This window comes from Gymnogyps californianus, chromosome 1 (genome assembly GCF_018139145.2).
Source record: "Gymnogyps californianus isolate 813 chromosome 1, ASM1813914v2, whole genome shotgun sequence".
Taxonomy (NCBI): domain Eukaryota; kingdom Metazoa; phylum Chordata; class Aves; order Accipitriformes; family Cathartidae; genus Gymnogyps; species Gymnogyps californianus.
In genome coordinates this window covers 160,368,157-160,389,444 of record NC_059471.1, presented here as the reverse complement: position 1 = coordinate 160,389,444, position 21,288 = coordinate 160,368,157, and the positions used below count along the sequence as shown (strand labels likewise).

At 44.2% G+C, this 21,288-nt stretch overlaps 1 protein-coding gene across 2 annotated transcripts in view; it reads left to right on the top strand.

Annotated features, from left to right (window-relative positions):
• The window catches only part of RBFOX2 (RNA binding fox-1 homolog 2), a 172,707-nt gene that overhangs the window by 38,337 nt on the left and 113,082 nt on the right, over positions 1 to 21,288 (top strand). The gene's annotated exons all lie outside the window — the stretch shown is intronic.

Below are 21,288 nucleotides of genomic sequence, written 5' to 3'. Positions count from 1 at the left end.
TGGTAGTTGGTTTTTTTGTTTGTTTGTTTGTTTTCTTTCCTGCTCTTGGTAACATCTTGATCTGTGGTGTTTGTCCTTCTGTCTTGCTTTTGGCCCTGAAGCAGCTTAAATTCAGGTCTGGTTTTCACTAATGAGGTTTCAAGGCTTTTAGCTAATCTGATTGGGAGCCTCTAACATGATAGCAGCAGAGAAAGAAGTCTTCTGTTGCCACAGACTGGGGCTGGTGTGGGAGAGACAGAAATGGCTGATCCGTCACCTGCCTTTCTGCACTGGGGAAGGAGGAAGGAAGTGGTGTGGGAATATGTGTAGCGATCTTGACCCTGTAACAAAGTGAGAGATGCAGGAGTAATTGTGTTGGATTTCCTCAGATTAGGAGCTGGATTTAAACTGGTGAGTGTAAGTCTCTATCTTGCTCTTTCCCATTGCAGTTCTTTATTGTAAATACTTGTACTGTGCTTTTTACCACAATGTTTTCCTTAGCAGAAGTAGCAAAGCAGAGCTTTATTTTTAGGGCTTCTCATCGTGTGACCACACTAGTCCTGCTAGAAATTCTGTGGATATAACTTGCCCTTTCTTTCACCTTACGTAGCATCCTGCTCCTTCGCTTGTTTGTACGTCCTTTTTGCTCCTTCAGGCTCTAAATGTCGTTAATTGCTGGCTGCAAACCTTTCACTATGCTGTTTTTACACCCTCTAGTGGTTAAATCATACCCAGATGTTCCAGATTATTGTAGTTTTTCTTCCTGCCAGTGGAAATACGTGATTGGTTTGAGTCCTCACTTTGGCCATTTGGCAATGCTTAGGTCTACAGTACAAAGTTTACTTTGTATCGTTTCCCAAATGTTTAAGCATTCTGTCATCATCACACATGGGCAGCAGCACTGAGGCAAATGAGATGGGATCATGTCGAGGCTGTGTTCCTCTTAATTTTGGTGTCGTGTGCTTTATGATAACCCAGAGCTTTGGGTTGTTGCGCAGCCCCCTCATTCCTCACCTGCCCTGCCAGAGCACTGGCTTACTGGACTTTTTGTGGTGATAGGGCCTGGGGAGCATGTCTGCTAAATCATTACGGTGCAAGTTTGCCTAAAAAGAGAAGGCTTTCTGTTGCTGAAGTGTTGCACTACTAGGTCTACGTTACAGCCATGTAAGGAGCTGGAGAGCTCTCTGGGACTGTTCTCAAGAATTCAAGGTTTGCTCTGTGGATGTCTAATGCGCATACAGGAATGGCAGGATGCCCCTCCTTTTCCCCAGAGCTAGGCTGATGGCAGGGACAAAGCCCTCAGTAAAGGCAAAATAAGAGAAGTGTTGGTGTAACAATGTTAACCAAGATGAGAGCCAAGTCTTTTGGTGAGGAGAGATTGTTCTCTGGGGACTATTCAGTTCTTTATCCCTCTGTTGGGCCTGCCAACAAAATGGTGTTTCTTTTTTTGTAACGCGAGCGCCTGCCTAAAATGCAGTGAACCAAGACTTCCTTGCTTCATTTCCTAAGCTGTGACAAACAGCTCTGAGGTACTATGAGTTGGTCTCAACATGGAAAATGACTGGTACAGCTACACTGATATAACTTTTACATATAGACAAACTCATCAAGAATAAATACTCTGCTTCCAGAAAGCTATTCCATGCTAACTGTGCCAGCTCATTTTATATATAGCCAAGGCCTATGTCATATTGCTCTAGTGCTTTTCATGTCCAAATGTATTAGACATGATATTTGAAATTTGTTTGAGTGCTGAATACTGGCACTCCTGTGGCAGAATTTGGCAGCTGCATAGAATAATTTTGTTCCCCAACAGGAAGCAAAATGAGCAAGAACACCTTGTTTAGCTGCCACTGAAGGGAAGAGAGGAGGAGAGAGAGTTTATGGAAGCAGGAGGTAATTGCATACACCAGAACTGGGTCAGGATGTTAGAGCTATTACACTTCTTCTGTTATGGAAAGTGATCCTCAGCTATCACAACGGGTTAGGATGTTGGTTTGAAGCCTCTTTTAAAAGCTTGTACTTCCGTGAGTACAATTCTTAAATCAAACTGGGCCATTGGCTCGGTACTAATGTGGTGGAAACATCGTTACCTATCACAAGTGACACTTCCTTCAACAGCTTAATTTCGGTGGCTGGTTTTCTATCTGAGCACTCACCAGGCCTGACCTGTTGTTCTTGTGTATGTAGATGAGACTGCAGCCCAAGGTAGCGTGGGTGCCCATGGCAACTGCTAGGAACAGCTTTATCACTATCCCCCTCTGTTTGAGTGCAAGCTCAAGGTGAAATGCTGTTAAATCCTCTCCAGTTGTCAGCCTGTTCCCCTGGGTCTTTACTCACTTGCTGCTTTGGAGTATCTGTGGGGGCATCGCAGGCAGCAGGCGGCTGTGTGCACTCCCCTCCTCGGGGCCGCAAGCTGGTCTGGGTGAACTGAACAGCCGTGGTGGCAGTCTGTGAAAACAGGAAGCCTCCCCTGTTGCTTTTTTTTCCCGTTTGTTTTCTTTGCCCAGTCCCTCCTGATGTGGGGAGTTCGGCAAGGAAGCCCTTCATCCTGAGATGTGAAGGGTGTGCGTGAGCTCCCGTGGGGAGGCAGGACAGCAGGTCACCGGCCTTCCTGTTGGAGCTGGCTGCATAGAGGCACCTCTGCTCTTGTTGGTGGCTGCTCCAATTGGTGGTCTCTCTGCAGTGAGCAGTGAGGATCTCGGCAGAGAGTTCAGAGGGGAAAACCTCTGTCCTCTCATCTGTGTGGTCTGAGGCTCCCTCACCTATCTTCCTCTTCTCCGTCATGTGGATGAAGCGTGAATTTGGGGATATTGCCACAACTTGATTAGCAGCTGAGTGATTCAGTATGGATTACGATATCCACAGAAATCTCTTGGTTTAGTATTAACAGACTGAGATGATCTTCTCATAAAGTGAATAAAAAGTGACCTGGAGGAAAATGGTTTGGCCACTTTTTTGTTTTTATTTGTACCGTGATAGCACCAGCCACAGTCTCTCCAGTGCCCTACTTTGTCAGTCTTGGAACAAAGACTCCCTGTCTCAAGAGTTTAACTCTGTAAGTCGTGTTCCTGAAAAGTGTTTCGGTTTTTTGATTTGTTTTACTGCTTGTAACTGACCATGAAAATAAACCCTCTAATGTGTATGCCAACTGGCTTGGTAGCCGGTGAGGTTGTGGCAATGGAAGTGTTAAGTTATTCAGGAGCTAGAAAGGAGGGTTGTTTGTGGGTTTTTGGTTTGTTTGTTGCTTATACCTTTGGTTTGAATAGAGTGTATTTAATACAAATGCTTAAACTGAGGGACAAAGGGAGGTTCTAGAAAGGCCTTAAATAAAGTTTTAACACCTTACTCCTTGAGTGAATAGCCAGGACAAAAATCAGGAAGCTCTGAGGTCCTCCAGATAAAACAGCGAAGACCAGGCTTGGTGTTCCTGGTGCTTCTGAAGAGTGCCTCTTTGCTTGAAAGCAAACAACCCAAAATTTGGGATGGGACCAAGCTAATGAGGGGAAACTGTTCTAAACATCTCCCTTATGTTTAAAATGAGGTGAATTAGGGTTAAGACTGCCAAATCTACTGCTTCCTGGCTTCCCCAGCCTCTCTTCAGGCAAGCAGTGAGATGTTTCCACTCTGTACTGGACAGGACCGAAGGGATACTCTGTTACTGACCTAACTGCTATGTCCCATAGAAAATAATGAGCTTCACTTTAGAAAATGCGGTCTGGGCAAAAATGTCCAAGGCAGCTGCATGCAGAGGGTTCAAGGGTGTGTAGTGGCATAACTGCTGGGGCCTTACTGTTCAGCACCTAGACTGTGAAGGATGTGGGACAGTTAAGATCTATTATGGAAAGGCATTTAACACTGCAGGAAGGGAGGAGTTTGAGAAGTCCTTTACCAGATTGCATCCAACACTGCTTATAACTCTCAGCACATTCAGAAGGTAAAAAAGTGTTGATAGAGTGGAGAGAGTTAAGTTAAAAGCAATGTAAATTGTGATATCTGAGAAGGAAAATAGAAAGCAGAGTGTTTAGCTAAAAATTGAAGGAGGAGTTGGTTACGGGCTGAAGTTCAAACAATCCAGGATGAAGTGGAAGAGGAAAGATAAGATCCACTGAGACTAATCTAGTAATACTTCTCCCCTGAATCCAGAACTGTCCTGGTAAGACAGTTGGTTGATCACCTGAAGCGCAAAGAAGTGGTTCCTTGCTTTCTCAAGCCCAGAATACATCCCTAAGAAACTGCAGGAAAGATTCAGGAATTGAGATTAGAAAAAACTGTAACACACACACCACTAAATAACTGAGCTTGTTATAAACCTGCTTTCTGAAATTTCACTCTGAACCATGTCACTGTGCTTCTATTGGCCACATTCCCCCAAATCTCTCCTTTACTTTGTTTAGCTAATTTCCTACCATCAAAACCCTTAAATAATACAGGAAGCACAGTGTCTTGCAGTTGACACAAGTCTTGCAAACAGATCACTCTGGCCGTATATTTATTTCCCTTTTCCCTCATGTCTGCTGCCTTTCTAGCCTCTCTGAATACAAGGCAGGGAATCCTTTCCTTACAGAACCCTGAATACCTTTCATAAACACCTCCAGCAAGGTGTTTACTCAATAACAAGAGAGAAAAAATAACCACGTGGAGAAAAGTTGTATGAAAAGAAGTTAAGAAGTGCATCTAATTCAGATACGTGGGAAGACTTCCTGACAATAAGCTCCTTCAGTCCTATAAACAGCTTCTCAAGGGAAGTAACGATTACCTTGCTGATGAATAGTCCTGCCAAAGCTCTGGGGTTGTAAGGCGTTGGCAGGAAATGGGCTGGGTGATGTAATACAAATTCCTTTCATGTTTGAGTCCTCCGATTCAAGCAATTTCTCATCTCTGCTTGGGGTTAAAGAGAGGAGATGTGAGTCATCCTGGGGGGAGGACCAGGAGATCATTTTTTCTCCTGCGATGTACTTTTTGACCGTTGAAGTGTTACCCCGTGTCTGCAAGAGTCTTGGAGACTCCCAAGCCCCTCAGTTATTTTGGCAAGAGGGACAGCATCTTGTTTAGATTTCCCCTTCTGAATGATTATACAAGTGCTAGAGAGTGTGGGACGTGTGTTACAAGTAGTCTGTAAAATGATCGGTTGGAGGGCTAAAACCAAACAGTGTAGAGAAAACAGCCTGTTGATGGATATTATATCCTATTGAGGACATGAAAGCGGCTATTCTGGGTCAGACAGAAGGTCTCTGCCTTCCAGTGTTCTGGCTTTGACAGTGTCTAATAGCAAGTACTTAAAGCAGAGGGAGCAGCGCCAAGATTTGGTGATACTTCACCTCCTCCGTACTCTTGAAGCAATCCCATGGCTTTGGGATTTCCTGGCCATAGATTTTTTTTTTTTTTTAACGTCACCTGTGATAGATTTTTCTTTTTTGAATTTGTCTAAATGGTTTTTGAGCCCATTCTTTTTTGAATTTGTCTGAATGGTTTTTGAGCCCATCTAAATCTTTGGCATCCGCAACATCCTGTGGCAACGAGTCCCCCGCTTTAGGTATGTTTTATGGGGAAAAAGCTCTTCAGTGCACAGCTAACCTGAAACCGAAGTGGTTTTAAAGCTCTCGGGTGAGGGGGGCTTGGGGTCCTCAGCTTGCACAGCTGCACTGTCATTGAATGGGTGAGGATTTTCTTCCTAACTGGAAGAAAAAAAAAAAAACCCAAAACGAATAAAAAAACAGAAGAAAATTTAAGTAGTTTGTGTGCATTTAGTATCTTTTTTTTTTTCCTGAAAGATTATAATACCTTTGCAAAAGTTATTTCTAGATACCCATAACTGCAGATGCACGTTGCTGACGGACACGCCGGGCTTTTGGACCGCGCTGCTGCAGCGTGGCAGGGGGCTCAGCTGTTCGGTTTTGGCCTTCGTCTCCTGCCCTGGTGTGTGTAACCGGGAGAGCTCGGGGAGGGGGGGGCGTGCAGGGGGTAAGTGTGGCTGCCTGGGGCGGCCCCGCTGGGGCACGGGCCGGAGCCGCCCGCCCAGCGGGGCCGGGGCCGGGGCCGCTCTGGCGGCGGGCTGCCAGGAGAGGGCAGCCGGCGCACGGCCAGCGCTCGCCGCCCCGCCCCGCTGGCGCTGGGGCCCGGCCCGGGGCGCGGTGCGGTGCGGGCCGGCCGCCTCTCCTTCCTCCCCGCAGCGTGCCTCTTAGGTTGTCCCCTGGCATAAGCCTCTGGCCGTGGCCGTAGGGCGGGAAGGGCTAAAGCCGTAGGGAGAGAGGGGGAAGAGGGTTCGGCCTCTTGCATCCCGCAGGCATTTGGAGGTGACTTCTCTTAAGTTTCCGGAACGGCCGTCCTTGACAAGGGAAGTTTTGTTCAGAGGGCTGGGGAGAGGATGTGTCACTGCCTGAACCCAGCATGGGGAGCATCCAGGGAGGGCTAAGACAGGCCCTGCTGCCCCTCCACGGGGCCTGCTTAGGCATTTGATTCTTCCGGGAGGCACGGAGGAAAAGGTTTTTGTAATGCAAGCCTTTGCTCTGTTCTGAAATGTCTCGGGGGTAAGCAGAGGGGAAATACAGGAGGGATGTTTGAGGACGAGTGCTGGTAATAGAGAGTTGCTCTTAGAGGGGAGCCTGAGCAGGCAATCTCTAGCGCTTTCCTGGCTTGAGCAGGCTCCTGGCCCGAGCTCGTTTTATCAAAAGGCACGTGTGCTGCATAGCACTGCTTCCGCTTGGAGGGCAGCGCAAGATGGATGCACGCTTATGGTGAGGGTTCAGGGATGTCCTCCTTCAGGCCTGTAGAGGCTGTGCTTGAGTGATCGGTTGTCTCCAGTGTGTATTCTGCATATCATGAAATCTCACAGCTTTCAAGTGAATGAAGGGAGTGTGTGTGTGTGAATAAATATTATTTTTCCATCCTAGTTTTTTGTTTGGTTTTATTTTTTTTTAAAGGAAGCTAGAGATCCCAAGAAATACAACTGGTCAGTGTAGTTACAGAACCTGGAAAGATGCTGAAAAAGTTCAGATGCTTCTGGTCAGATCCTTTACTAAAGGAAATTAAGGCAACAACAGACATACATTGCTAATTTTTAAGGACCAATCATGTCAGATCAATTTAATTTTCTCCTCTGACATGGCAGCAGGCCTGGCAGATGGAGAAAGCTACTGGCTTTGGACCTAGTCCCGCATGACCTTTACATAAACTAGGCAAATGAAAGGTGAAATTAAGAAGGGGCTGAGCACCTCATTGGAAAACCGTATTTGGAGTAATTATGTCATGCTTTTCTCTGTGTATGCAGTCTGGAGTCTTAATATGGTCTGCTCTGGCTGCTCTGCTCTTCTGTACTGTTCATCAAACATCAGAGTAATGAAATAATGACTGAATATATGTATGTGGAGGGGCTGGCAGCCATTGGAAGGTAGGATTAGATGTCAGAAAGATCACAGTAAATTGCAGAAATGGCCTGAAATCCAACAATGTGAAATTAAACAAAACCAAGCTGTATTAACAAAAGAAACTGTATACACGATAGAAAATGGAGAATAGCTGGCTAAGCAGTAATATTGAAGGAAAGATCTGGGGTAGCAGGAGATAAACTGAGTATGTGGTGCTGTTTTTTGTGATCTTGAAAACCTGGCATGCATTTCCAGGTGTGTTGAGTAACTGCAGAAGGTAGTTACTCTTCAGAGCTCAGCACAGCGAGTGGGGCACTGTACCTAGTTTTACGCACGTCAGGAAAGATACAGGCAGAATCTGGAAAAAGTCCAGGGAAGAACAAGAAAAGGAAGTTCCGAGACCCTGACATAGGAGGAAAATATTGAGCTTGTTCCTTCTTTAAAAAAGAAAGAGTAGAGAATTATGGAGGATGGGGATTGATTATTTACTAGGTCCATTGAAGGCAGCTTAATTTGCATCAAGGAAGGCTTAAATTGGATATTATGGGGTAAACCAACATTTTCTGATTCAACATAGTGAAGCACTGGAATGGTAATTTAGGGGACCGGAGTTCCTGTTTCTAGGAGTCTGTAATAACAAGTCAGGCAATTCCTGATGGATATTTGTCTAAACATGCTCTGTGCTGCCTCTGAGCACGGAATACCTCTTGTTTCCCCTGTCCTGTACTTGTGTTATTCTGTGACAGTCAAACCCCAGTTGTTACCATCTACATAATTCCACAGCTGTATGACTGCTGTTGTCTAGGACCTTTCTCTCTTTTTGCGTGTGTCTAAATTGTAAGATAGGAGGCTCCTCTGCTCCTCTGTATTATGTTAAAAGTGCCAGAGATCCTTTCTTTGTGATAGCTGTCTCATGTCTCTGTTTCTTCCTGAGCTCACTTATTACTCAAAGGGTGCAGGGTATTCAGCATCTCTGAGTCAGTCCTTCCCTCTGTCTCACAGTAATAACATGTATCATGTATGAACCTTGGAGCTGTTTGGTATCTTGATTTCCCTTTAAGCTCTCTGGCCAGATCTCCATTTCGAGCGTGCTTAGAGGAGAGATGGTGTTTGGTGGTTTTTTTTTTTTTTCTTTTAATTAACATAAACACCTCCTTGATGCCCTACCTGCAACTCCCCTTGCATGAAGACAGGACTGAGAGAATTCAGCAGGAGCATTTCCTCAGTCTGGGCAGGGAGCGTGCTCCTGCCTGCCTGCGGCTGGGATCTGCTGTGGGAGGGCAGCCTGTGTACTTTACGCTGAGCACGGTAACTGCTTCACCGCCCCGCTCGTGCTGGCTGCTTCAGCAGGACCCTGAGTAAATGAATGGGATCGCTTTCTGTTCCGCTGACTTCTCCTGCATGGTGAGTGAGCAGCTCTGCATTGGCTGGGGAAGGACGCTGTGTGCAAGCAGACTACTTCAGCAAGCTACGCAGATGCTCCTGAGAATAGCTGGTGGATAGAAGATGGTTTCATTCTTCTCAATATTAAGGGAGAGGTATTTCCAGCAGTAGCATTATGTTGCTCGGAGCAGGCGTTTGCCAGATGGTTTCAGCTCCCCGGAGGCTTTGGGATGTGAAAGGGAAAGGGCCAGGAACACACTTTTGATTCATTCCATTAGTAGATTAATTGGCACTGTCCTGGCTTAATAAGTCTCTTAGATTTCCCAGTGGAAATGGCACATGTAATTCTGCCCAGGTCACGCTCTGCACACCTGTGTTGAAGCTTTCACAGCAAGAAGCTACGCTGCTGCGGGCAACATCTGCAAAACAAGACTTGGGGGGGGAGGGGGGGGCAGGTTTTTTTGGTGGGGGAGAGGTCAGAAAATCTTTAATAAGTACTGTTAAATAATGCTAGCGGGAACAGGATGGCTTGTGAGAACATGCTTGAATTCTTCTGCCATTTTGGTGGGGGATGTATTTAAAAATCTTGCAGTGGTAATTTGATGTTAGGAAGCTTCCCCCCCCCCCCATTCTGTATTAATTGTTGGCTAGATTGCATTTTCCAGGAAGTCTGTGATTAGAGGACAACGGTGCTTTTCCTGATAAAGGTCAGAGGCTGCTGTCTCGAGAGGCTGGTGATAAAATGAAGAGAACTGTCTCACTGATTTTAGCTGAAAACCTGAGCAGATGCTGTGCTGCTCTTTACTTGGGGGGGCTGTCCCCCATGACCTGTCTCTTCCCGCCTCTCTTTCTGCAGGCCAGCCAATTGTTGGGGAGTGGATTTAGTTGCTGCTGCCGCCCACACAGGAGAAGGTTTGTAGCTCTTGGCAATTTTAGCAGGAATCTGCGTTCTTAACTCTTTTGGTGCCTGTGGATTGTGATGACCTGCGCTCTGATGTCATGGCAGCACTGAGCTGTGCTTGCTGCCAGGCCTAATAAAGGTTTATGAGTGGGATTTTATCTGATGACACCCACTGAAATGCCTTCATGGTTGAATTTTATTGAGGAGAGACTTCAGGTACTGCCAGCAAACACATCCTCACCTTTTCTGGTCCGTTGTTCCTGATACACCTGGAGAGCATGGGCTACCCTTTCTTCCAGGTCAAGAGGACAGCAGTGGCTAACGTTGGCAACATTTGATCGTCATCTCTATTTCTGGGGCACCTGTCACCCTGACTCCTTGCTAAAGGAGTCTCCCTAAGCTAAAACAGCGCTCCTCAATTCCAAGTGCTTGGAGAACATCTTGTTTTCCAACCATTTATGGCAGCTCGTTCCAATCCTTTGCAGGGTCTGGAGAAAGACTGACAGGGGCCAAAGGAGTAAATGTCATGAGACTCCACAGCTTTCTGTTGAAAGCTGAGATAGAGATATTTTACATCCCGCAGTATATGTAGCCGGATTTAGGCTCTTTGGTATTTCCAGTAGAATGGCATTTCAGAACTGGGAGCTGAACTCTGACAGCAGCGTTGTCCCCAGTTGCTGCCAACTGCACCCCAGACAGAGAACTGCTGTATTTCTTGAGCAGCTGCTGCTGTGGAGCAGAGCATGGGAAGAGTGATAGTCTCTGAAATAATTTGAAATATACTGGCACAATAGACAGATAGAGCCAGCCCTCTGAATTTCACTCAAGAATTAATTTAATCACTGTGTAATATGTTCTTACTGGTCTATCCTACCTAAAGGGCAAACTTAACTACATTAGGCACAATTTGGAGCATTTGATTTCCTTCAGACTTAGAATTAGGATACAGCTGACTATCCATGTACATATTTCGAGGTTTCTGGGCGTCTCTAATCCAGTTTGTAGTGACATTAGCATTAGATAACCATAGCGAGGCCTTTATCTGAAAGGAAACATGCATTCTTCAGGTCACATGAGGATGAAAAAAAGATTGTTCTGGTCACTGTTGCTTTCTGGGAATTTGGGAACAGGGAGGAATTTAATATATTGTTGTTGCTGGTTGCTTTGTTATCGAAGTGAGCTGCTTCTCTAGCAGGTACAGTAGTTGCCAGACAGTATGGCTACACTTCAAAGCTTAAATTTGGATTAAGATAAGGTGACAATGTATTGCATAGGACCTAGGGCACAATAACTGCACCTGTTGACTGGCCATAGTTGCTTCATACCATTCATCTCATCTAAACCGAATGTGAGGGAGCTGCTACTCATTCAATTTGTCTGTCTTAGGGATCGAAGAGTAAGGAAGTTGCAATCAATCTCTAATGGAAGAGTCTAATTTTGCCAGGATTTGATCAGAAAAGGCATCAGAATGGAACTTACAGTACTGGGGTTTTTTTGTTTGTTTGTTTGGGTTTTTTGTTTGGGTTTTGGGTTTTTTTTTTTTTTTTTTTTTTGGTCATGGCAGGGTGTGGGGGAAAGAAGGGAAGGTGGAACAGCCTTAATACAAGTTCAGCTGAAGGTGTTTAAGGGTCACAGTATGTTTGTACCCCACAGAGTGCAGTGATGCTGAAGACCAATTCTGTAGCTGGTCTGCTCCTATGAGAGCCAAAATCCTCCTGATTCAAGTACATCAGTTGACAAGTGCCAAGAAATACATCTGAACTTGTTGGAACATCCCATGTTACCAACTCTGGATGTTTCCAGTACTCACTGCATGTGAGATCTGCAGAATGGCAAAATGCCCCGTTAAAAGATATAGGTAGGTATCTATCCACATACCTTCTTGGAAGTCCCATATTAAATATATACACTAAAAAGACTTTGAAGAATGGACTATCTTTTGCTTATAAAGCAGGAAACAAGTAGTGCAGTTGGTCTTTACATACATACACACGCTTTTCTAAATTGTCTCATGCTCATAATTCCCTGAGGAACAAGTCAGGTGGAGGGAGCTGTTTGCTGCAGCCACGAGAATAATCCAGCTAGGTGGTGGTGGAGCACGTATGGTTAAGGACTGCTTTGCTCAGAATGAGATCAGAAGCAGAATTGCTTTGCTGACAGCTGACCTTTGCTGATCATTGTGAATTTAAGTTGGGGATATAGTATTCTATAACTAAATTTTTCCAGTAGCATTTCTGTCCTCTAGAAATCTTCCTCTATATTTTATATCTATTTATGCCTCTTGTCTTATGCTTTATTAATGCCTTTTACATTTGAACAATCTGCTGTTCCTTTATGTGGTTTGACAACTGCCAATACCCCTGTTGAAATATTTTGCTTTTAGTTCTGTTAATGGCGATTTCGCCTGGATTTTCTTACTACCATTACGTAATGGAAGTATCTGCAGTCCCCTGACACATGTGTTTGGTCTCTTTCCACCCACCCTTACTTATCACAGGTTGATGCTGTGTTCCACCAAAGTCTTTTAGCAATTTAGTTTTGTTGTTTCTTGGGAGATGTCATTCAGTGTTTATCGGTGTTACCTCTTCATTAGCTGGAGTCATTCCTTTCTTCTTTGCTGATTATATACTTGTACCATTTCTCATACTGAAGCCATATTTCAGGCATTCAGCTATTTTGTCTTCATTAGGTACGTAAGGCTTCTAGGTAATGTCACGGATTATTTTTCTTCTCAGGGGGTCAAATGAAAGAATGTTATTTGAATAAAAGAAGAAATAAAGCAGCTGTAACAATAAGGATAAAAAATATGCACAATGTAGTATTTGTTAAGCTAATTTCTTCTCTCTCCTAAGTGTATTTGCAGTCTACGTCTGGGGTTTATTAGTCTTTGAGTCTTTCTGGCTTGGAGAGAATGTGTTTTATACTCTTAAAAAGGGATGTTAAAACCCAGTCTTCAAACCAGGCAATACAGGATAGAATTTTATTCCTGTCTCTAGCAACTTTACTACCCCAGGATTTGTAAACTGCTTTCTACGCCGTAGTAAATTAGATCCCAGCAGTACAGGGCCTCTGTAGATAAATATAGTAGCCATTATACCTTGATATAGTTGTATTGCTTAGGAAATTACTACTGTTATTGAAAAGGAATTTGCTCAGGGCAAGAGGGTATCCATTACTTCCTGAATAACTTGCTAACATTGTTAACCTCCCTTTGCACAAACAAGCCAGGAGGAGTCCCTTTCTGCAGGATGGTATTGTTCTCCGTCTGTATTCCCCTTTATCAGCAGCAGGCTTAAGCCAAAGTTTCAGCATATTAATAAACCCCTGTGCGGTCCAGGGAAGAGAGCTACGCCCTGTCTTCTCCTTTCCCCACTGTTGCAATACTCTCATCTTCATATCCTTTCTTAATTTGCTGGGTCGTTGCCGTGCTGATGAATCACTGATGCGGTACAGCCACTTGACATGGTAAGCGTGGAGACAAAAAACGGTGTAATGATGCTATAGCTCCATTGATGAGGTTTTTGAAGCAGTTTCTGTCTTGCCATCTGAAGTCTCACACCTTGAATATGATAACACTTGCACGCCATCAGTTCATCCTTTGGTATAGCCTCCCTTGTTGACTATGAAGAGATGAGTTGTTGATGTAGGAGCTGAATTGTATTTTTTTATTAATGACTTCCTCTTCAAAGTCTAGAACCAAATAAATACCCTCTTTAGCACTGACAAATAAGTCTAGGGCATAGAGAATCTTTCTGCCCTTTATCAGTTCAACTGGATATTGTACTCCTGATTTGACACTAAAAATAGACTTTTGCAGGAGTTTGATGCTGTGTAATACTTTCTGCTACTTCATGGAAAAATTGAAGGGACATCAAACTTTGTTCTCTGGACATTACTGGTGAAGATATTAAGACAGCTATTAGTTAACTAAAGTTTAAAAAAATAAAGATTTAAATACCAGCATTAGAGCTTATTCTGATCCCCTCTTACAAGTATCTAAATGTATTTGCTATATGCCAATTCAGCATGGACTTCAGACTAGATGCAGGTATGACAGAATGGAGAAGATACAGCTTGAAAATCAAACCTGGGGTGGCAACACGGCTGCAGAGATGCTTTTTCTTCTGCAGACCTTAAGCTTGCTAGCTTCTCCTCAGAAGGTATTGGAGGATTGCAAACTTCACTCCTGTTCTGCCATAGTAAGGCTGACAGGTGTAATTCATGGAAGTTCCCACTTGGCTGCCCAAACTCATGTTTGCTATATCCTGGAAGCAATTGCATCACCATTTCATTTCTGCAGATGAATGCCCAAACCAGTATACTGCAGCTGTAAGAATTCCTTACATCTAAATGTTTGCATGCTCTTGAATGTTTAACTTTGAATTCTCTATCTTCACAATTTAATTTTGTTGATGTGGGTGTTCTTGGTTTTAATTTAAAAGTGTATTTTTGTCTGGGAACACATTTTCAGCAAAGTACCTTTCCTAGTTACTGAGCTTATTGTGGTTTTCTTGAAGGATTGACAGTGCCTTCCAGAATAGTGCTCTTGAGCATGCTTGTGAGGAAAGGAAAATCCCAAACAAAGTCTAAAAAGCTTTTATTGGTACCCATTTCCCCTTTGTTCCACCCACCCCCCCCCCCACTTGAATGATAAGCCTGTGAATTGAGACCTTCTGAAGTTTATTTAAGGACTTAAATTTAATTACTGTGAAGTCAGTAGCAGGACAGTCCCTGAAAATTGTTGGTTTTGTTTGCATGTCAAGTTGTTTTATTGTTTCAGGCTTTCTTTCTGTGGAAGATAAACTAGCCCTTGATAGTTTGCTTTCAAATAAGTAATCTCTTTTCAGAAGCCTCTTGCTGCGTAGCCAAACCATACCTGCAGGAGTGAGAACAGAGAATCCAGTTTTCCAGTAATGAAATGGGTTGCTCTGTAACAAAATGGCTTTTTTTCTTGTAATATGCCAATGTTTGGCTTATTTGCTTGGCAAAACATCTAAAAGGGATTGTGGTATTTTTCTGGGTGATTATTGTATGCACTTTGTATTCTTGCTTCCTTTCACAAGCAGGATAATGCAGAAAGAGGCTTCCTGGAGTCCTTTGGGATGTTGAGAGGAAATCTACCTTGTGGTTCAGAAATTCTGATAATCACAGATAAGGCCAGGATCCTGAGCGGAGGGAGTCTTCGCAAATGAGCAGTACTCTGCCACCAGGGTAGTCTCCAGCGGCACCCAAAGAGTAAACCAAGCTCAAAGAACATCCTCTTATCTCCATAGGAACTGCATGTGTGCCCAGGGTTGCCTTCTGTGCCTCTCCTCAGATAGCTCCCAGCCCCATCTCTAATCTCCTTTTAAAAAAACAGAACAAAAATCAACCAACAAAACCAAATAAAAAACCAAGACACAAGGCATGCCCAAACCCCACAACCAGCAGGAGCCCGATTCCCCTGTTCTCTTGCTGGGATGTTCTGCTGCAGTCAGATAAGCCATGGAAAGCACCCATTGAGTTGGAGAAACTTCCCTCTTGAGTGCTGCAGAGCATGTCTCCCTTCCCATCTCCATTCAGACCTTTTGTAGATGGTTCTTCATCGTGGTAGGACAGCGATCGAGTCTTCATCCTCAGTCTGAATCCAGCTTCTGCATAAAATGTGAAAGCTCGGTCTGGCTCTTGGCTGTGAGAGCAACTGTTTTCCTTTTGGTTTGAAATGAAATTTCCCTCTTCAACCTGCCCCAACCTCAGAGTACCTCCCCTCCCACTTTTCAGCCAAGGAAAACTGCACAGTGAAGAAGAACACATAGATGCAATAGCACTTATTAACCGTAGAAGATTTTCATCTTATTTTAGAGTTCAGGCTGTTTTTGAAAACTATTTTGTGGTTTTGTTTTACAGGAGAGGTTGCCAGGAAGCCTTATGTCCTGGTTTCAGCTGGGATAGAGTTAATTTTCATCCTAGTAACTGGTACAGTGTGTTTTGGATTTAGTGTGAAAATAATGTTGATAACACGCTGATGTTTTAGTTGTTGCTAAGTAGCGCTTATCCTAAGTTAAGGACTTTTCAGTTTCCCATGGTCTGCCAGCAAGCAGGTATACAAGAAGCTGGGAGGGAGCATAGCCAGGACAGCTGACCCGAACTAGCCGAAGGAATATTCCATACCATAGAACGTCATGCTCAGTATATAAACTGGGGGGAGTTGGCTGGGAGGGGTGGATCGCTGCTCAGGCATCGGTCAGTGGGCAGTGAGCAATTGCATTGTGCATCACTGGTTTTTTTTGTTGGGTTTTCTTTCTTTTCTTTTTTTGTTATATTCCTTTTCATTACTATTATTATTATAATTATTATAATATTTTTATTATTATTATTGTTAGTATTTTATTTTACTTTAGTTATTAAACTGTTCTTATCTCAACCCACGAGTTTTACCTTTTTTCCCCAACTCTCCTCCCCATCCCACTGGGAGGGGGGAGGAGTGAGCAAGCGGCTGCATGGTGCTTGGTTGCTGGCTGGGATTAAACCACGACACCTTATAAAACATCAGGAGTAGATATTTTTATGATCAGTATTTCTCATTCATGTATCCAAATGTTCTCCCACATGTGTTCAGGTGCACAATTTAATTTGCACTTCCCTACCTGAGGCCTTCCACCTGCATCTTTGTTCTGCAAACCTCCTGTTATCAGACCCCACTTCATTTTTTGCTTTGCTCAGCATTGGGATGTTATTTTAGCTCTCATTAGTGGAAGAGTTCCAACCTGGATGCTTCTAGGAAAATTCAGATGCTGCGAAAATTGGTATTGGTGGCTTCACCGGTAGCACTGCTTTCCTGATGCAGTCTTCTGGTGTTGACAGAGGTATAATCTTTTGGCCGAGCTTAGCTAACAGCAGCAGGGCTTTAATAAGATGCGCTCCAACAAACGCCTGCATTTGGGAATGTCATTGCATCACAGTTGTACTTCTGGCCTTACAGCAGGTTTAATGTTAGTACTGTAGTTAGGGCTTATTAGAGCTGCAAATGCAGGTCATGCAGTTTGATGCAGACTGCAGGCCTTCCCAAGTGTCCACATCTGAATATATTCACAGCTGTAGTTTGGTTAAAACCCACTTGTTATCCGGTTACATCCCTTCTGTTTGTAAGCTCGAGCTAGATAAGAGGACGACGGTGCTGTTCGTTGGGTAGCTGTTGGAACATCTTCCTTAGTTACTGCTGGAATGGAAAGCATTTCATTATCACAGACTGCAACAGCTGACTTTTCTCCAAATATAGAACAGAAATACGTATTGAATGCTTTGGCTCATTCTTCAGTATTGGGGATGTTTCTGCCTTTTCCCCGTAGTAGCAGGTCAACGCAATTTCTGGGGTTGCTATTCTTGAGAAGCTTTAAAAAACTTATCATCTTCCAGCTCTGGCTGTGGATTTCGCCTCCTGTTGTTAGGATTCCCTTGTAAATTTTATTTTTTCCCTTCCTAATTTCCTTTCTATTTCCTTCTCTTAGCTTTTCTTTTTTTCACTTGCTAGAAAAGATATATACAAGTGTTCAAGTGTGGGGATGTGACAGGGAAGCCCAATAAGCAATCTGTCTGTCCAGGAAAAATATGCCAGTGTACCTCTGTTTCCCACTCAAGTGCTGAGTATGTACATAGATACGCTGGTTTGGTCTCTATTCTCCTTCCATATATCCAGATGCAATAGTCACAATGATTTTTACGTAAGTTACTGCTAATTTCTATTTTTATGATTGATTGCTCTTTTCTGTCGAGATGGACTCTAGTATGGAATTGCTCATTTTCAGTGTAACACTTCTTGAACTAAGAAATTGTTTTCTGTAATTTAGAAATTTCGAGGGTGTTCTTTGGCATTAGCCCCCTGATGCCTCCTGCGAGTGTCGTTGCGTTTGAAATTCCTGGTGATCAGATGGGTTTTTCCCTGTGTTATGAAGAGGTGCTTAGCTAGCCACTCATCCTGTGTGCTATCTAATGTGATTTCAGTAGTGTGTAGCAGACACACCGGCTCGTACCCTGTCTTGAGCTTTATCTGCTAGAATGTTAATCCACGAGTATTTGAAATCATATGCCTCTGAGACACAATCAGCTAGAAACAGATAACGTCAGTTTGAAACTGTGCCATACCTATTCCCCGTTTGCCCACTCAGATCTTTCCTAAATAGGCTAGAACTTTTTCTAAATTATTATTTAAGCATTTGGCTTATTTGAAATTTATACACCAGAAGTATTTTTGGGTGGAATTTATGCACATAACTGAGCAGCCACAATTCTTCTTATATGTAATTAAGGCTTTTGATAGTGGTACAGAAGCAGGTAGAATTTTTTTTCTGTTTTACCAGTGCGTCTTATTTTGCCAAATACCTTGATATAATATTAAATAGGTGGTTACTTGCTCCCTTTTTTCTCTTTCCCCTTTTGTTACTTGCTAAGACCTTCCTTACCTCTCTAACAAGCATTAATATCTTTGCAGACTGCTTTCTTCCCCTTTCACTTTGATTTACACAACAGCCTCCCATCAGAGAAGAGAGGCCAATGTTTCACTAGGCTACAGCTCTCTGAACATTTTTCTCTTAGCTTGGTATATATTAATTTTAAAATCTTTTTCTTTCTGCTTTTAATCCCTTTTGAGACATGAAAGATCCCTAAGAGATCATGTGTATTTCTACACACAGCAGCCTTCCAAGTTCCCTGACATGCATCCTGTAAAGCACCGTTGTTAGGATTAAGACAAAGCATTTGCAGAAGATCCTAGCTACCTGTTTCAGAAGCCTGTCTTAGTCATGTCTGTCTTTTGTTTTTCTGGAATTAGACTCATACTGTTGTCCTGTTGCTACTTACAGAATATTTTGTATTTTCTGAGGGTAAATTTTCCAGAAAAAATAACGTCTTCTATTGATATCTTTTACATACCAGCTAATGTAGCTGAAAATCTATGTAGTCTGAATAAAAGCTTAAAGAAGGCCTAATAGCTCATGTAGTTATTTTTCCCCACACATAATTGTATTGGCCAAGTAAATCCTTTTCTTCCTTATAATCTGAGGCTAACATGGTTACTCACTGCCACCAGTACTGTCTGCAACTGTGGATAGTCTTGGGCGTGCACTTCATATTCTTAGTGTTGGTTTGAACCTCTGGGCAACAGCAGCTCCGTTGAATCAGTGCGGCGGTGCCTCTAGAGGCATCCCGCAGCATCATTTCCTGACCGGTCAGGTACTCCTCTTGCTGCTTGAGAATATTGAGAGCTGAGAAACCTGCTCTTGCAGTTCATCAAAAAGGGCTCCGGGACGACGGTATGTCATCACCAGAAGTCTGCTGCTCTCAGTAATCTTCCCGTATACCTTCCATGGAGAGGTGGTGGCCTAGTAGCAACAGTGGCAAATGAATTTCGAACCAGTATTTGGATGATTTGAGTAGGGTTCATAGGTCTTGTTTCGCTTTAGAGGTTGAATGTGACCTGTCCAACTGTGGAGTTGCTGGGATGATTTGTAACGAGTCTCAGTTGTTGAAATTAAGGAACAGCCTTATTCTGAAAGTTTTTCTTTTCTCTCCCATGGAAGAGTGGCCTAAAGGATGAGAGAGCCTGGGGAAGAAGGGGGAGAATTTTTTTCCTTTTGTTTGGTGTGGGGTTGTTTGTTTTTTTTTTTTTTTTTAATTAATTAGGGAGCTTGTTGGTCACTCTGCAGCTTAGTTTTAAGCACTTATCTTTTTCAAGTCTTTTATGGAAATACATATGAAGTGGGATTTATTTGGGTTTGTTCACATGGTCCATGTGTCTTCTCACTTTCTCCTCTGCACACAAGGAATCTCAGCTTTCATTAATATGATAATAAGATCATTTTTGAATCAGGATTCTGGATCAGAAGAAAACCTTGAAAATGCCGTCGAGGTTATTTGGTACAGAAATGTCTGCCTGAGTCTGGAGGCTGGCTGAACTAGTAGCTACTGGTGGTGTGACCCTGCTGCTGAAACGTTAACTGAAGTGTCTAACCGTGATGCAAATGTCAGCAGTGCCGCTGTTTCGCTCCCCTCGGAGCATTTGAGAACAGGTTTATGGATCACATGCTTCGCTCTTTGGAGACTGTGGTGTATAGGCTTTGGTGCAGTAAGCAATTTTTAGGAACATTGCTTTTCACCCTCTCGACCTGACTTTGTCGTGCCGAAAGGTGAGAGCAGATGGGAGGCCCGAGAGATGCCATAGTTGAACGACCCTGTGACAGCCGAGCTTCCTGAATCAGGGCTCCTGCTCCTTGCCCTGAGCAGCAGGGCTTGGGTTTTCCTGGCTAGAAAGCCGAGCGACGTCCTGCCTGTTTCCAACGAGTGCATCCCCATGGCTGCTATATCCTGGTCATGATGATAGGCCTTTTCTCCAGGTTTTTACGCAGGACTGCAACGACGGTCATGTATGTCCTTAGAGCCCGTCAGCATCCCATGTGTTTGCGCCTGTATCTGGGCCAAGCCTGGCCCGGGTGCGTTTGCAGCTTGCTGAAGGCGAGGGGAGCCTGGGGAGCGCAGAGCACACCTTGGATGTCTGCGCTTGCTGGACGGGAGGCACATCCGTTTGTTGCCCCACATAGACAGGGCTTGACTTGTGGGTGGAGCGTGGCAGGCCGCATGGCTGCTTGCTTTGCTCCGAGCCCGCTGGATTACGTTTAAGTAATCTGTAAGTAAAGGGAGTAGAGGTGATACGTGAAAGAGCACCATTTCTATATCTTTAGCTGAGATAAAAATATTTCTTCAAAACTCATTTCCAAGGAGACCAGTGCCTCAATGAAAACATAATTTTTTTTTTTTTTTGATCCATATCCCCCCCCCCCCCCCCCCCCCCCCCCATTTGAGAAGAGGCCAATTTTAACTTAGCATTTCGAGCCCAGCAAGGGAAGTCGATTCTTCATTTTGAGGTGGGAAGGGAAGGGGGCGAGAAACCCGTTTTCCTAGTTTGGAAGAGCGGTTTAACTGATTAATGAGATGAGAGGTGACACTTGTCCTGTGGCATCGGGCATGGGGGATGGGATGAGGAGTCGCTCGTGCAGGGAAGGGCTTGCTGGAGCTTGTCGAGGTAGCTGGGGCGAGAGTGTCTTCTGCTCAGCGTGCCTTTGCTGGGGCTGCCGTCCCACCGGCAGAGCTTTGCAAACCTGAAATTGGAGCAGGCTGGGAGTGCAAGGCTGTGAGGGTGCTTGCCCCAGTCAAACCTGGGGGAAGCTGCCTCTGGGCAAGTGGGAACCCGATACACTCGGAGGAACCTGAGCCAGCTGCTGCTTTCCCTTTAGCAATATGCAAGTCTGTAAAATACTCATGCAGAGCCACCTGCGAAAGCAGATTAAACCCCTTTATCTGTGAGTCGCTTCTATTCCCCAGCTCATGCTGACAGTGGTTGTTTCTCCTGCGGGAGCTCCAGGGTGGCTGCCACACCACAGATTTTCTCCTTAGCTTCAGGATCCGTGTAGTTGTGCTCCTCGGTGCCTGTCAGTGGTTAATGATTAAATACAGCTACTGAATTGTGACTGAATTTTGGGTGTTGACTAATGGGGTAGATGAAGACGTGCAGAACCTGCCTATGGCACTGTGCACTGCTCCTGCATCTGCGGATGATTCCTGGAGAAGCAATTAGCGGGTGGTGGGGAATGGGTTCTCACCCTCAGTGACTTTGGAGGATAACACTCT